The following is a 13,644-nucleotide window of genomic DNA, read 5'->3' as shown; positions in this document are numbered from 1 at the left end:
CAAATTACAGGGAACCAGGCAGAGGGCCTTCTCGGTGGTGGCACCCACCCTGTGGAACGCCCTCCCACCAGATGTCAAAGAGAACAACAACTACCAGACTTTTAGAAGACATCTGAAGGCAGTCCTGTTTAGGGAAGCTTTTAATGTTTAATAGATTATAGTATTTTAATATTCTGTTGGAAGCCGCCCAGAGTGGCTGGGGAAACCCAGCCAGATGGGCGGGGTACAAATAATAAATTATTATTATTATTATTATAACAACAACAACCCTGTGAGGTAGGCTAGGCTGAGAGGCAGTGACTGGCACCTAGTGAGCCTTGTGGTCAAGTGCAGGATTCGAACCCTGGTCTCCCAGGCTTTAGCAGGACACTCTAACCACTACGCCACACTAGCTTCCCAGTAACTCTAGAGTTACTAGCCAAGACATACTTTCCCTCTGGCACAAACCATACCTGCTGTTCCACCTGTTCCCCGAGTAGCAGAAAGCCCCAGGGACCAGGGATTTGGCCTCCAGCCTGCCTGTAATTATTTAGTTTATTTACATGTGCACAACTTGGGTCTCGTCGGAGGCAGACTCCTTGTGCTCATAGCAGGCAAGAGACCCACTGCCCCACATTGGATCGTGAGAGAAAAAGAGAGAATTTCCTAGCAGATGATGGCTCAGCTCTCTGATCTGCTCCCTGTCTTGCTTGGTGCCCGTCTGTTCCCCAAACTGCAATTCCTTCTACATGGAAGCTTTGCCTTGCCAGCCCAGCTCCACAGGTGCTCCTCTGCAGTCACCTGGGGAAAGCTGCCTCCGTGGGAGAGACAGGAAGCGGAAACTAAATTTTATTAGCTTTAAGAACATAAGGAGAGCGTGCAGGATCAGGCCAAAGCCCCCCCCCCCTGTCTAGTTCAGCGTCCTGTTCTGACGTGGCCAACCCGGATGCAGGATTTGAACTCAAGACCGCTCTCCCCTCTTGGGGTTTCCAGCGACTGGTATTCAGGAGCATTTACTGTGGAGGGAGAGCATAGTCTTCATGGCCAGTCGCCACTGATAGCCTTCCCCTCCCATGAATTAGCCCCAGCCTCTTCTGAAGCCATCTAGATTGGTGCCCATCACTGCTTCATGTGGCAGGGACTTCCAAAGTTTAACTCTGCGCTGCATGAAGAAGGACTTCCTTTTATCTATCCTGTATCTAGGATAGATTCAGTTGTCCGGTTGCCTGTAGCAAGCTGAAAGGACGGGCCAGTGAATCTTGGAGCAGAATACACCTTTCTGATTTCTTACGTTCCCATTTACATGTCTCTAATAACTGAACAGGGACGCGGGGGGCGCTGTGGGTTAAACCACAGAGCCTAGGACTTGCTGATCAGGTCCCTTTACCTTTACCTTTAGGCTGTGGTCTCACCTACCTCACAGGGTTGTTTATTTTATTTTTAAAAATACCTTTCATTAAGGTTTCTAGAGAAAAATACAAAACTTAATATCTTTTTTCCCATATATATATATATATATATATATATATATATATATATATGCAGGTTTTGGTGTCCTCGGGTGTCTTCCCGTGTAAAAGTTGTTGTCAGCTGGAAGGTTTCCTCCCCGTAGAGGTGAGATATTTGCTTTCGTAGACTTTCACGGGTACAGGAATGCAGGTTTTGGTGTCCTCGGGTGTCTTCCCGTGTAAAAGTTGACTTTTACACGGGAAGACACCCGAGGACACCAAAACCTGCATTCCTGTACCCGTGAAAATCTACGAAAGCATATATATATATATATATATATACACACAGGGGGGAAACCAAACCAAGACTTTTATCTAGATAGAATCAAAACACAAAAGGGAGGGTCAATAGAGAAAGAAAAATGAATAAAAAGCGTAGAAAAGAAGGGTTAAAAGGGAAAGGTAGAAAAAGGTTGTTGTGGGGATTAAATGAGGAGGGGGAGAAGAATCGCATGTGCCACTTTGAGTTCATTGGAGGGAAACAGTGGGATACCAGTGCAATAAATAAAAAATAAAATGATAAGTTGAGTACTTGGGAACTGTGGCTCTGTACATCTGGAATAAGGTTCTGGGGGGGGGGGCTCAGAGCCACCCACCAGCTCTCCCGCTTCCCTCTCTCATATCTGAAATCTTAAGGTGGTTATCCAACTAAGTCCAACTGCTTTGTGAAGTGAATGGGCCTACGTGAGTCACGCTCATCAACTTCACTGAGTCTGCTCTGCATAAGGCTGGCATTGAAAAGACAAGCCTTGGCATTCATCGGGGTTTCGATTTTGTCTGGAAATCCTATCTGCCGTTGAGACTGCCCGTTTCTTTGCTCCAGATCCACAGATTACAGTGGAACCTCAGGTTATGTACTTAATTCGTTCCGGAGGTCCGTTCTTAACCTGAAACTGTTCTTAACCTGAAGCACCACTTTAGCTAATGGGGCCTCCTGCTGCTGCCGTGCCGCCGGAGCCCGATTTCTGTTCTCATCCTGAAGCAAAGTTCTTAACCTGGAGCACTATTTCTGGGTTAGCGGAGTCTGTAACCTGAAGCGTATGTAACCTGAAGCGTATGTAACCCGAGGTACCACTGTACATACAACCTGGCTGCCTTGTCTCCCACAGAACTCAATGGGAGCCATTTGGAGCTCAACCTGTCTCTCTTATCCGCATGACCGGGCCTCCCTTAAATCTGCATGGCCCCGCCCAGGGCTCCGTTCGTCACACTGAAGTGTAACACAGAGACCGGAAGCGGGTTTTGAAAAGAGAGGACAATGCAGGGAAATTGTTGTACAGGCTGTGCATTGGCTGTGATTCCTGAATTGCAGGGGTTGGTCTAGAGGACCTTTGGGGAGTCCCTTCCAACGCTACAATTCTCTGATTCCATGTCCCCCTATCCTCGCTTGAATTAATTCTGCGTGCAGAGGCGTTCGTTTTTACCTTCTCTGACCTCTTTTGAATGTTGCAGCACCTCCTCCTGAGCATACGTATTTATTTATTCATTTCTTTATGTAGAATTTATAAAGCGCTTGATTGCAAACCAAAAGCTCAAAGCGGTTTACAAAAGAAGAAGAAGATAAAACCGTAATATTATCACTGGAAAGAAATTAGCAGCAGTGATTTCAAAGCCTTTTGAAAAGTGGAAATAGCAATAGACCAAACACAGAATTAAAACTCGCATCAACTGTCTAAACACCTGAGCAGGCCTGGGTTTAAAATAAAAATGTTTTTAGCAGGTGCCAAAAGAGTGCCTGGAAAATGCCACTGCCTGATATCAATAGGCAGGGAGTTCCAAGGTATAGGATGAATTCTGAATAAACTGGTGGTATAGAAAGGGCCTTTGTTGAAGAGGCACACACATACCTGTGCACATATTGAAACGAACACATGCTCAGAAAGAAACCAAAAACGAGAGCACAGAGAAGGTCCCACTGCATGATATCAAGTGGCAGGGAGTTCCAAAGTTTAGGATGATTGCTGAATAAACCGGTGGTCTAGGAGGGTCCTTAGCTGCAAGGCGCGCACACACGCACACTGTGCACAGATGGAAACAAACACTTATGCAGAAAGAAACCTAAACCTGTGCAATGAAAGTGCTTGCCTGATATCAATAGGCAGGCAGTTCCAAAGGTGCCGAGTGTGTTTCCTCCCTGCCTCTGCACATTCAGGATCCTGAATGGGCCTCTGAAGCTGAATCAAGCCCATTCAAAGGTGCCTGCATCAGCTCTCTCTCCTTCTCCGCTGGGATGGGTTTGTGCGTGTGGGTCCTTTGTGACCATCTCTGTGTGTTATCGAACGCAACTTTTGAAACCACAATGAAAGAAAGATAAACACCGCATCTGCAGGGCCTAGTGTTCGGCTTGACAAGGTCACCCACTGAGCTTTAAAAAAAACAACAACCCACATCTTTGCCTTCTCCCTCCTAATTCATTGCCCTCTGATGACTGATTTAAAAGCACACAACACGGATCCAGAGAGGGGGGGGGAGGACATGGGATATTTATCATGTTGTATTGACCGACTCGGCCGGGAAAGAACTGGCTTACAAATTAAAATTAAAACATCAAGGGAGGAGCAGTCACGTGTGGGCTCCCCCCAGCCAACATCTACCCCCACCCAATTCTTCCATCCGTTTTGCATCATATTTGGAAGTCAGGATCTGTCTCTATCCAATGACCTTATTTCAATATCACAGCAACATCCACCACCACCACCCCCAAAAAAACCACCCTGTAAGGATGCTGTTGAGTCAAGGGACCTGGGAGGGGAGGTTAAAATAATATATAATGGCTGAAAATGATGGGGGGGGGTTGAGAGAGAGTGGTGACCCCCTTTAGGAAATCCCTCCTCCCCGCTTTGTTAGCGTAGCAAAAGAAAGATTCCCGAAGTCACCAATTTTCAAAGGCAGCGGGGTAAAAGAGTTTTTAAGAGATCTGAAGGGGGGAGGGGGGAATGAGAGGTTCTCAAAATTCGGAAGCCGGAGGCAGACCCCCAACTCCCCACCCCACGCCTGTCCCACATTTTCCTTGAATGACATATCATAAGCTTCAATTCCAGCCTCTAAATGTCAAAACGCCCCGATTTTCTTTAAAATAAGGGAACCATCTCCAGAAGGCTGAAATTAAAACCTTCCTCAGCACATCCCACACAATCCAGCCTCTCTTTTTTTTATATAAAAAAAAAGGGGGGGGGGAGACGGGTATTTTTAATTTCTGGCATTTCCTTTCCGCCATCTGTTCTCCAGGCTCACCCTGTTCATAGATGGTGTATGTGACAAGGATATTGTTGCCGGGGGCGGAATATCAGAAACAACCTCCCCTGAGTGCCCCCCCACACCCCACAATCAAATTATTTGGTGGGCCCTGGGAAGACGGGGGGGGGGTCCAGTCTGCAGAAAGATGAGTGCAGAGTTAAGAACAGCCGCTACCACTAAACAGCTCGAATTTGCAATTCTGAACACCCCCAAGGTCATTCCGAGCTCTGTGTGCACACACTTCGGTCCTTCCGAATTTCAATATCCCCCCCCCCCTCGTTTGCAAAGCCGGATATAAATAAAACCTCCCGTAAAACCGAGATTCCAAAGTCAGGAAGCCTCGTCTTCCCTTGGCCAACTATGGCTCCGCAGCCTGGCTGCCAAGAAAGATGAAGGATGCCACAAGAAATTGGCGAGGGGGGGAGGCGAGAGGAAGAGAGACTTGCAGAAATTCAGGCCGAACCCAAAGGCAAGGTTTTCCAGGACAAAATGGCCACAGCACCGAGGAAGAGATGTGGTGGTGGTGGTGGTGGTGTAATTTGGGGGGGCGGTGGTTTTGCCACGCCAACCACCCTCAACAAGGTGGCGGAAAAAGGCAGGCAGGCAGGCACCTTAGGAAGAGAGCGGAGATAACCCTGCTTACCTGGCTCCTGTGGTACCCAGACACAGCTCTCCTCCTATCTCAGGCGCTCACCATCAGCCGGCAAAGGATGCTACTGCAACCAGGATGCAGGAGGAGGGAAGGACCAGAGCTGGCGGGAGGGAGCAGCGTTAACACTGCAGCTTCCAAGAGGAGAATGAGGATGGGAGAGTCCATTGTAGCAGGGAGAGGAAGGGAGGGGCGGGCAGGCGAAAGAGAAGGGGTTGGTGGGGGGGGTGATGCAGTAAGGGGTTCAGGACCAAGCAAAATTGGGCAGATTTGGGGGAGAGAGAGAGGAAATAATCGGCTCTTTCCCACCCCCTGCGCTCAGTTACCTTCGGTCTCCGTGCTGGAGGACCTTTGCAAGCTCAGGTTTCTGCAGGCTCGGAGATTTTTTTTTTTCGTTTTAACCCCAAAAAGGGGAGTCCAAGTGACTAATGGCCTCGTTAGGCAGTTCCAGCTGACGGTGTGATTTTTCTTTTTCTTTCTTTCTTTCTTTCCCGGTGGTGCGAAGGGAAAAACGAAACAGAACAAAAAGGGGGGAGAGCTTTTTGCTGGTAGATTCCCTTTGAAAGTCCCCAGAATGGGGAACGAAAGGTTAAAGGGTGGGGAAAGGAAGGGTTAAATGGATGCGGGGGTTTAAATTAATCTCGTTTTCTTTTATTTGTAAAAAAAATGTTTTTCGTTTATTTGTTGCATTTCTGTCCCACCTTTTAGTCTCCAAAGAGCTTAAGGTGACAAACGTGGTTCTACCTTCGTCCTCGTTGAATTCCACACAACAGCCCTACGAGGTAGGTTGAGATGAGGGGCAGTGACTGCCTCAAGGTCACCAGTGCTGGATTTAGGGCATGCACAAGGCGACGAGCCGAGGGGGGCGCAAAATTGAGAAGACCCATAACTGAGAAGATCCATTTGGAGGTGACAATTTTTGGCTGCACTCAGGGCGCCATATTACCAGAGATTATCAATGTCTGCTCCGAGGTCACCCAGTATGCTTCATGGCCAAGTGGAGATTTGAACCCTGGTCTCTCCTGGATCCAAGTCTTACACTCTAACCCTAGCTTTCTGGTTGCAGGGAAGGAAGAAAACAGAACAAGGAAGCTCCTTGGTTGATGTCAGTAGGGATTGATACATAGCCACACTGCCTCCTCCAACAGGATATTTTAGCCTGCCAGTGGAAGGGAGCCAGTCTAACCTCGTTTGGGAGGCAATCCTATAATCTGGGGCAGCCACAGAAAAGGCTCTGTCCCTTGGGTCACCACCGACTGTGCCTCTGATGTTGATGGGACCAAGGGGAGAGACTCATCTGAGAATTTTGGCATCTGGGCAGGTTTGTATAGGAAGATGCAATCTTCCAGGTAGCCTGGGTCCAAGGCAATATAGGCTTAAGACCATGGGTAGGAAAACTAAGGCCCAGGGGCTAGATCTGGCCCAATCGCCTTCTCAATCCGGCCCGCAGACGGTCCGGGAATCAGCGTGATTTTACATGAGTAGAATGTGTGCTTTTATTTAAACTGTATCTCTGCGTTATTTGTGGGGCATAGGAATTCGTTCTTTTTTTTTTCCTTTCAAAATATAGTCCAGCCAGCCCCCTGCTGAAAAAGTTTGCTGACCCTTGCTTAAGACCGTCTCTAAGCAGTCTACAAAATAATGAATACATTGAAACTGTGAAACTACAATATAATGAACTGCTATATTAAACAGCACTACAGTGCAATGGCTTTAAAGAAGATGTTTGTTGTTTAGTTGTTTAGTCATGTCTGACTCTTTGTGACCCCCTGGACCAGAGCACGCCAGGCACTCCTGTCTTCCACTGCCTCCCACAATTTGGTCAGACTCATGCTGGTAGCTTCGAGAACACTGTCCCACCATCTCATCCTCCATCGTTCCCTTCTCCTTGTGCCCTCCATCTTTCCCAACATCAGGGTCTTTTCCAGGGAGTCTTCTCTTCTCATGAGGTGGCCAAAGTCTTGGAGCCTCAGCTTCAGGATCTGTCCTTCCAGTGAGCACTCAGGGCTGATTCCCTTCAGAATGGAAAGGTTGGATCTTCTTGCAGTCCATGGGACTCTCAAGAGTCTCCTCCAGCACCATTAAAGAAGATAATCCCACCCAAAGACATAGCAGCACATTTTAAAACTTCAGCATTTACACCATCCTCAGAACCACTCCACTTTGTCAAGGTCCTGGTCCCTGTTGCTCAAAAGAGGAGCATTGAGGTTTCCATTAAAGGGAGAGGGGTCTTCAGCCACTGCTATAGAACACCTCTTTGCTCCTCTCTCTGACTCATGAAACCAAAACAAGACAAAGTCTCCAAATCCACTTCATCCACATAGTTCGCCCAGATCCTCTGAATTAATTCTTACTTCCCTGGTGCAGAAGTCTTGCGCCCTTGGTATACTATGAGCCTTTGGATACTCTAAAATGAGAGGTTGGAATCCTCTGTCTGGAGGATCCACGTTTCCACAGATAAGATCCTGAATGCTGAAAGCATTTGGGAGATACATAAAGGGGTTTTTCTTCTGTGGGGTTTCTTCTGCGAAGTGGTTGTGTGTGTGTGTTGGCATAGCCGATGGAATAGACCTGGTTCCCATTTCTGCTGCTAAGTGACAGCTAGGGAGAACCAAGGGTTGGTTCTCTGAGCCGAACCGATGGACTAGTCCTGCTTCTTTTTCAATCCCTCTGCACTGCAGCCTGGTTGGAAATTCAGCCCTCAAGTTTGGGATGGAGAACGATACGGTACGGTACAATACGATCTTCTTTATTGTCATTGTCCCATACAGAACAACGAAAATAAAATAAAAATCTACATAAGACATTCAAAACCAACAAGCCTGCTATCCCAGCTATCCCAACCTGGTTAGCCCCCTAAAAACTCTGATACCCCATTTTTAAAATACAATATACTCCCATAGAGACTCCTTAAAGGTAAAGGGGCCCCTGACCATTAGGTCCAGTCGTGACTGTCTCTGGGGTTGCGGCGCTCATCTCGCTTTATTGGCCGAGGGAGCCGACATACAGCTTCCGGGTCATGTGGCCAGCAGGACTAAGCCGCTTCTGGCGAACCAGAGCAGCGCACGGAAACACCGTTTACCTTCCCGCCGGAGTGGTACCTATTTATCTACTTGCACTTTGACGTGCTTTCAAACTGCTAGGTTGGCAGGAGCAGGGACCGAGCAATGGGAGCTCATCGCATCGCGGGGATTCGAACCGCCGACCTTCTGATCGGCAAGCCCTAGGCTCTGTGGTTTAACCCACAGCACCACCCGCGTCCCTATAAGAGACTCCTTACACTGTGTTTAAACCAAAATTGCATTTGGATAGAAACTGTTTCTCAGGCGGCTAGTCCTAGTCTTTATAACCCTGTACCTTCTTCCAGAAGGCAGAAGCTGAAAGAGATCATTTCCGGGGTCCACACTATCCGGGTCCCACCAATCTCTTACTGAATGTTTGCTGTGCTGAGGCTGATGGTAGTTGGGAGTCCAGCGACACCACATAATTTCCCCATACAGTGGTACCTCGGGTTACGTACTTAATTCATTCCGGAGGTCCGTTCTTAACCCGAAACTGTTTGTAACCTGAGGTACCCCTTTAGCTAATGGGGCCTCCCGCTGCTGCCACGCAATTTCTGTTCTCATCCTGAAGCAAAATTCTTAACCCGAGGTACTATTTCTGGGTTAGCGGAGTCTGTAACCTGAAGCGTATGTAACCTGAGGTACCACTGTATCTGAATCAAGTATTTCCATGGTTTCCCTTGACAGCGTTCTAAGACAGGCTTCCTCAACCTCAGCCCTCCAGATGTTTTTGGCCTACAACTCCCATGATCCCTAGCTAGCAGGACCAGTGGTCAGGGATGATGGGAATTGTAGTCTCAAAAACATCTGGAGGAGGGCTGAGGTTGAGGAAGCCTGTTCTAAGATGTCAGCTAAAGGGCAGAATGGGAAACAAGCTTAGAGCTTGAGGACTAGAATCCTCGCTCTGTTTTGAGCTGGCTGTGCCCACTCCCTCGCCCCCACGCCGTTTATTTGACCCTCCACCTGCTGCGGAGAGCGTATGGGTAATCTCCACACCCACTCTCCGCTTTTATTTTATTTTAAAGAGCGGTTCTGAAGTGTCGGTTCCGTTCCGGGCGGTAAAACCCCACGGGGGGATTCGGAGCGGCTGCTTTCTCGGCGTAACGAGGAATTATAGCATCCGTGCAGGGCTGATAATCGCTCGCTTAATAGCTTTTCCTTCTGCCGCTCGAGGGAGAGGATCTTTAAAGAGCAGCCCTGGCAAAGGAGCCATTTGGCTGCCTTCGCTTGGCTGGCGATGACTCACGGAGGCAGCGGAGATGGATGTCTGGGCTGGGCCAAGGAGGTGGCTTGATGGAGAGGATCTGTCCACGGCTGGCACAGCTCTAGGCTGGCAGGAAAGGCACTGGTGTGGGAGATGAATGGATAGGGCCTGAGATGGGGCCACAGCCTACCAGGGAAATCCCTCCAGCTGTACGGGATACCAGCAAAATCCATGGTGAGAGGCGTTCGACAATGGAACAGATTGCCTTGGAAGGGGACGCAGTCTTCTTCCTTGGAAGTTCTTAAACAGAGGATGGCTGGCCATCTGTTAGCTGTGATTCCTGTGATGACCTTCGAGGGTCCCTTTCATAGCTATGATAATACTAGAAAACTTATTTACAGACATTAGTTTACATGACATTTCCTCAGGCTAAGTTCCCGTTTCCAATCAAACTTCACATTTAACGCTGTCTGTCACTGAGACAGCTCCTGAACATGGAACCAGGCGGCTCCTTGCTAGGCCCATGACAGGGCCGGTGTGATAATTCGCTTTCAGTCCCCTTCCCTTTGCTGTCTCATTCTGCCTAATCTACCTGCCTGCAAGATCCTGAGGGGAAACAGTGACCCTTTGAATCCAGAAAGTCAAAGAGTCCAGGCTAGAATCTGAGGTACAGTTCATAACTGTTGTAATTCCACCATTAAACAGAAGGCAATGAACTCAAATATAGAGCGTATCAGTTTTTTCTACCTTTTATCAGAAAGCAATTAATGCTGTCACACAAGATACACAACACTGTGCTCTTTCTGTCTATGCACAGGTGGGAAAGCTATGGACCAAACATGTATATGGCAAAATATATATACATAGCAACATGGTTTCAAAGAATCTAGACACCGGGTTTCTCCTGTGATCATCCTAGATCAGGGGTGTCAAACTCAAATTTATCGGGGGCCGCATCAGCAGTTTGGTCACCCTCAAAGGGCCGGTTGTATCTGTAGGACTTTACATGAATGCATGTAAAGTGGAGGTTTCCTGTGTAGAACGGCTGGCGCTGCTAGAGGGCAGACGTTCTCTGGCTTGTAGGCTGCCGCGCATGCGCTGAAGAGGCGGCTTTCTTGTGTCCAAAAAAAAAAAAAGTGAGAATAAAAGGTGAAGGCTGGCAGCCGCCGGCGGCTCCACGGGCCACATGACGAGGTCTGGCGGGCCGGATTTGGCCCACGGGCCTTGTATTTGACACCCGTGTCCTAGATGATCGTGTGATTCTCTGATTCACTGGAGGCTTTTAAAGAGGGTGTCGAATGATTTATAGTTGCTTGGCTGACCGAACCCAAAGGGTGCCCACTATAATGGTTCCTCGTCATCCTGTGACAAGTGGGGTGCAGCAGGATTGTGTCCCAGGCCCCGTTGCTGCTCAACGTCTTTATAAATGACTTGGATGAAGGAATTGGGGGGACGCGCATTCAATTCGCAGGTGACACCAAATTTGGAAGGGTGGCTAATGCAGCAGAAGACAGAACCGAGATTCAAGATGACCTTAACAGATTGGAGAACTACAAAACAGATTTCAATAGCGACAAATGTCAGGTTCTGCACTTAGGGAGGAAAAACCAGCTGCACAAATATAAATTGGGGAACAGTTCGCTTACCAGTATTACATGCGAAAAGGATCTAGGGGTCTTAGTGGACCACAAGCTTAACATGAGTCAATAGTGTGATGCAGCAGCAAAAAAGGCTAATGCTGTTCTAGGCTGCATCAACAGAAGTCTAGTGTCCAGATCTAGGGATGTAATAAAAGGTAAAGGTAAAGGGACCCCTGACCATTAGGTCCAGTCACGACCGACTCTGGGGTTGCGGCGCTCATCTCGCTTTATTGGCCAAGGGAGCCGGCGTACAGCTTCCGGGTCACGTGGCCAGCATGACTAAGCCGCTTCTGGCGAACCAGAGCAGTGCACGGAAACGCCATTTACCTTCCCGCCAGAGCAGTACCTATTTATCTACTTGCACTTTGACGTGCTTTCGAACTGCTAGGTTGGCAGGAGCAGGGACCGAGAAACGGGAGCTCACCCCGTCGCGGGGATTCAAACCGCCGACCTTCTGATTGGCAAGTCCTAGGCTCTGTGGTTTAACCCACAGCACCACATAGTACCACTCTATTCTGCCTTGGTCAGACCACACCGGGAATACTGTGTCCAGTTCTTTCACTGCAGCTCACCTTCTGCGAAAACATCCTATGCGTTTTCCTGTTTGTATGGCAAAACTGCGTGACTTAATTTCCCCTGTGGGGAAAGGCTGCAGCATTTGTGTCTTCTTAATTTAGAGGAAAGTTGAGGAAGAGGTGACGTGATTGGAGGTTATAAATATGTGCCCGGCATGCAGAAATAATAATAATAATAAATTTTATTTATACCCCACCCTCCCCGGCCAGAGCCAGGCTCAGGGCGGCTAACACCAATAAAATCACAGTAAAAAGCATAATGGGGGCAAACCAATTTAAAATACAGGTTAAAATGCCATTTAAAATGCAGCCTCATTTTAAAAGTAGCCGATAAATCAAGACCATAAGAAAGCGGATAAACATTTTTTCCTCCCTCTCTCATTACACTAGAACTCTTAGGCATCCAATGAATGTTGGAAGATTCAAGACAGATAAAAGAAACCCCTTATTCACACGGTGCGTAGTGGAACTCACTGCTGCAGGAGACAGTGACGGCCACTAATCTAGATGGCTTTAAAAGAGGACTGGATAAATTCATGGAGGAGGAAAGGGCTTTTTGTTGTTGTTGTTGTTTAGTCGTTTAGTCGTGTCCAACTCTTCATGGCCCCCTGGACCAGAGCACACCAGGCACTCCTGTCTTCCACTGCCTCCCGCAGTTTGGTCAAACTCATGCTGGTCGCTTCGAGAACACTGTCCAACCATCTCGTCTTCTGTCGTCCCCTTCTCCTTGCACCCTCCATCTTTCCCAACATCAGGGTCTTTTCCAGGGAGTCTTCTCTTCTCACGAGGTGGCCAAAGTATTGGAGCCTCAGCTTCAGGATCTGTCCTTCCAGTGAGCACTCAGGGCTAATTTCCTTCAGAATGGAGAGGTTTGATCTTCTTGCAGTCCATGGGACTCTCAAGAGTCTCCTCCAGCACCAGAATTCAAAAGCATCCATTCTTCGGCAATCAGCCTTCTTTATGGTCCAGCTCTCACTTCCATACAGGGCTATTGGTGGCTATTAGCCAGAAAGGCAATGTTCTGCACCCCACAGCTGAAGGCTAGAAACCACAGGAGGGGAGAGTGGCCTTTTGCTAAGGTCCTGTTTACGGGTTTCCAGTTGAGGTCCCTGGTTGGCTGGTGTGAGAACAGGTCGTTGGATGAGATAGACTGTTCCAGCAGCCTCTTCTTTTATTCTTAAAATAAAAGAAACTCTTCACCCCTCTTCTCATTTTGGCATTTACACCTAACCAGGAAATTTGAAAGATCCCATCACCACCAGAGGTTTAAGGTTTCTCCCTTTAATTTTATTTTTTAATCCTCGTATTCCGTCTGCCTCTCAACCTGCAAACAACCATTTCTCAAAACAGCAGGGTCTTAGCAACATCCTTCTGCCTGGCTGTGAAATTAACGTGCGAGGCGAACGGATGTAAATTGCAGCCCTTCGTTGTACTGTCAGCAACAGCTCATTTCGTGGAGGGTGGTTTTTTTCCCTTTCTTCTTGCGTTACTCAGAGTTCTCAGAACAGAGAACACCACGCAACGCACTCAGATCCTGGAGGTGGGGGTGTGTGTGTGGAGAGGCTAGCTTTTTCAATTGCACCGCAGTCGCTGGAGCAGAGCAGAGGGAAAGCAGATCTGAAAATTGCAGGGTAAGGAAACAGATACAGTGGGGAACTTACAAGGCTGTGCTCACGGTGGGATGGAGAACGGCTGGCTAGGGGGAAGAGAGACCCTATCAGGTCAGGTACACAGCCAAAGGTCTGGATGACCAATCCCTGGTGTGTGGTCAGAATGCAATCAAGGATGGG

The 13,644-nt window shown here is 48.2% G+C and overlaps 1 protein-coding gene across 1 annotated transcript in view; it reads right to left on the bottom strand.

The window, feature by feature from the left end:
• SV2A (synaptic vesicle glycoprotein 2A) overlaps nucleotides 1-5,574 on the bottom strand; it is a 54,490-nt gene extending 48,916 nt beyond the window's left edge. Inside the window, exon 1 of the mRNA XM_028710435.2 lies at nucleotides 5,368-5,574. The gene's annotated coding sequence lies outside the window, so the exon portion shown is untranslated. The remainder of the gene's footprint in view (nucleotides 1-5,367) is intronic.
• Between the last annotated feature and the right edge of the window lie 8,070 nt (nucleotides 5,575-13,644).

This window comes from Podarcis muralis, chromosome 16, assembly GCF_964188315.1.
Source record: "Podarcis muralis chromosome 16, rPodMur119.hap1.1, whole genome shotgun sequence".
NCBI lineage: Eukaryota > Metazoa > Chordata > Lepidosauria > Squamata > Lacertidae > Podarcis > Podarcis muralis.
This window is presented reverse-complemented; position numbering and strand designations above follow the sequence as displayed.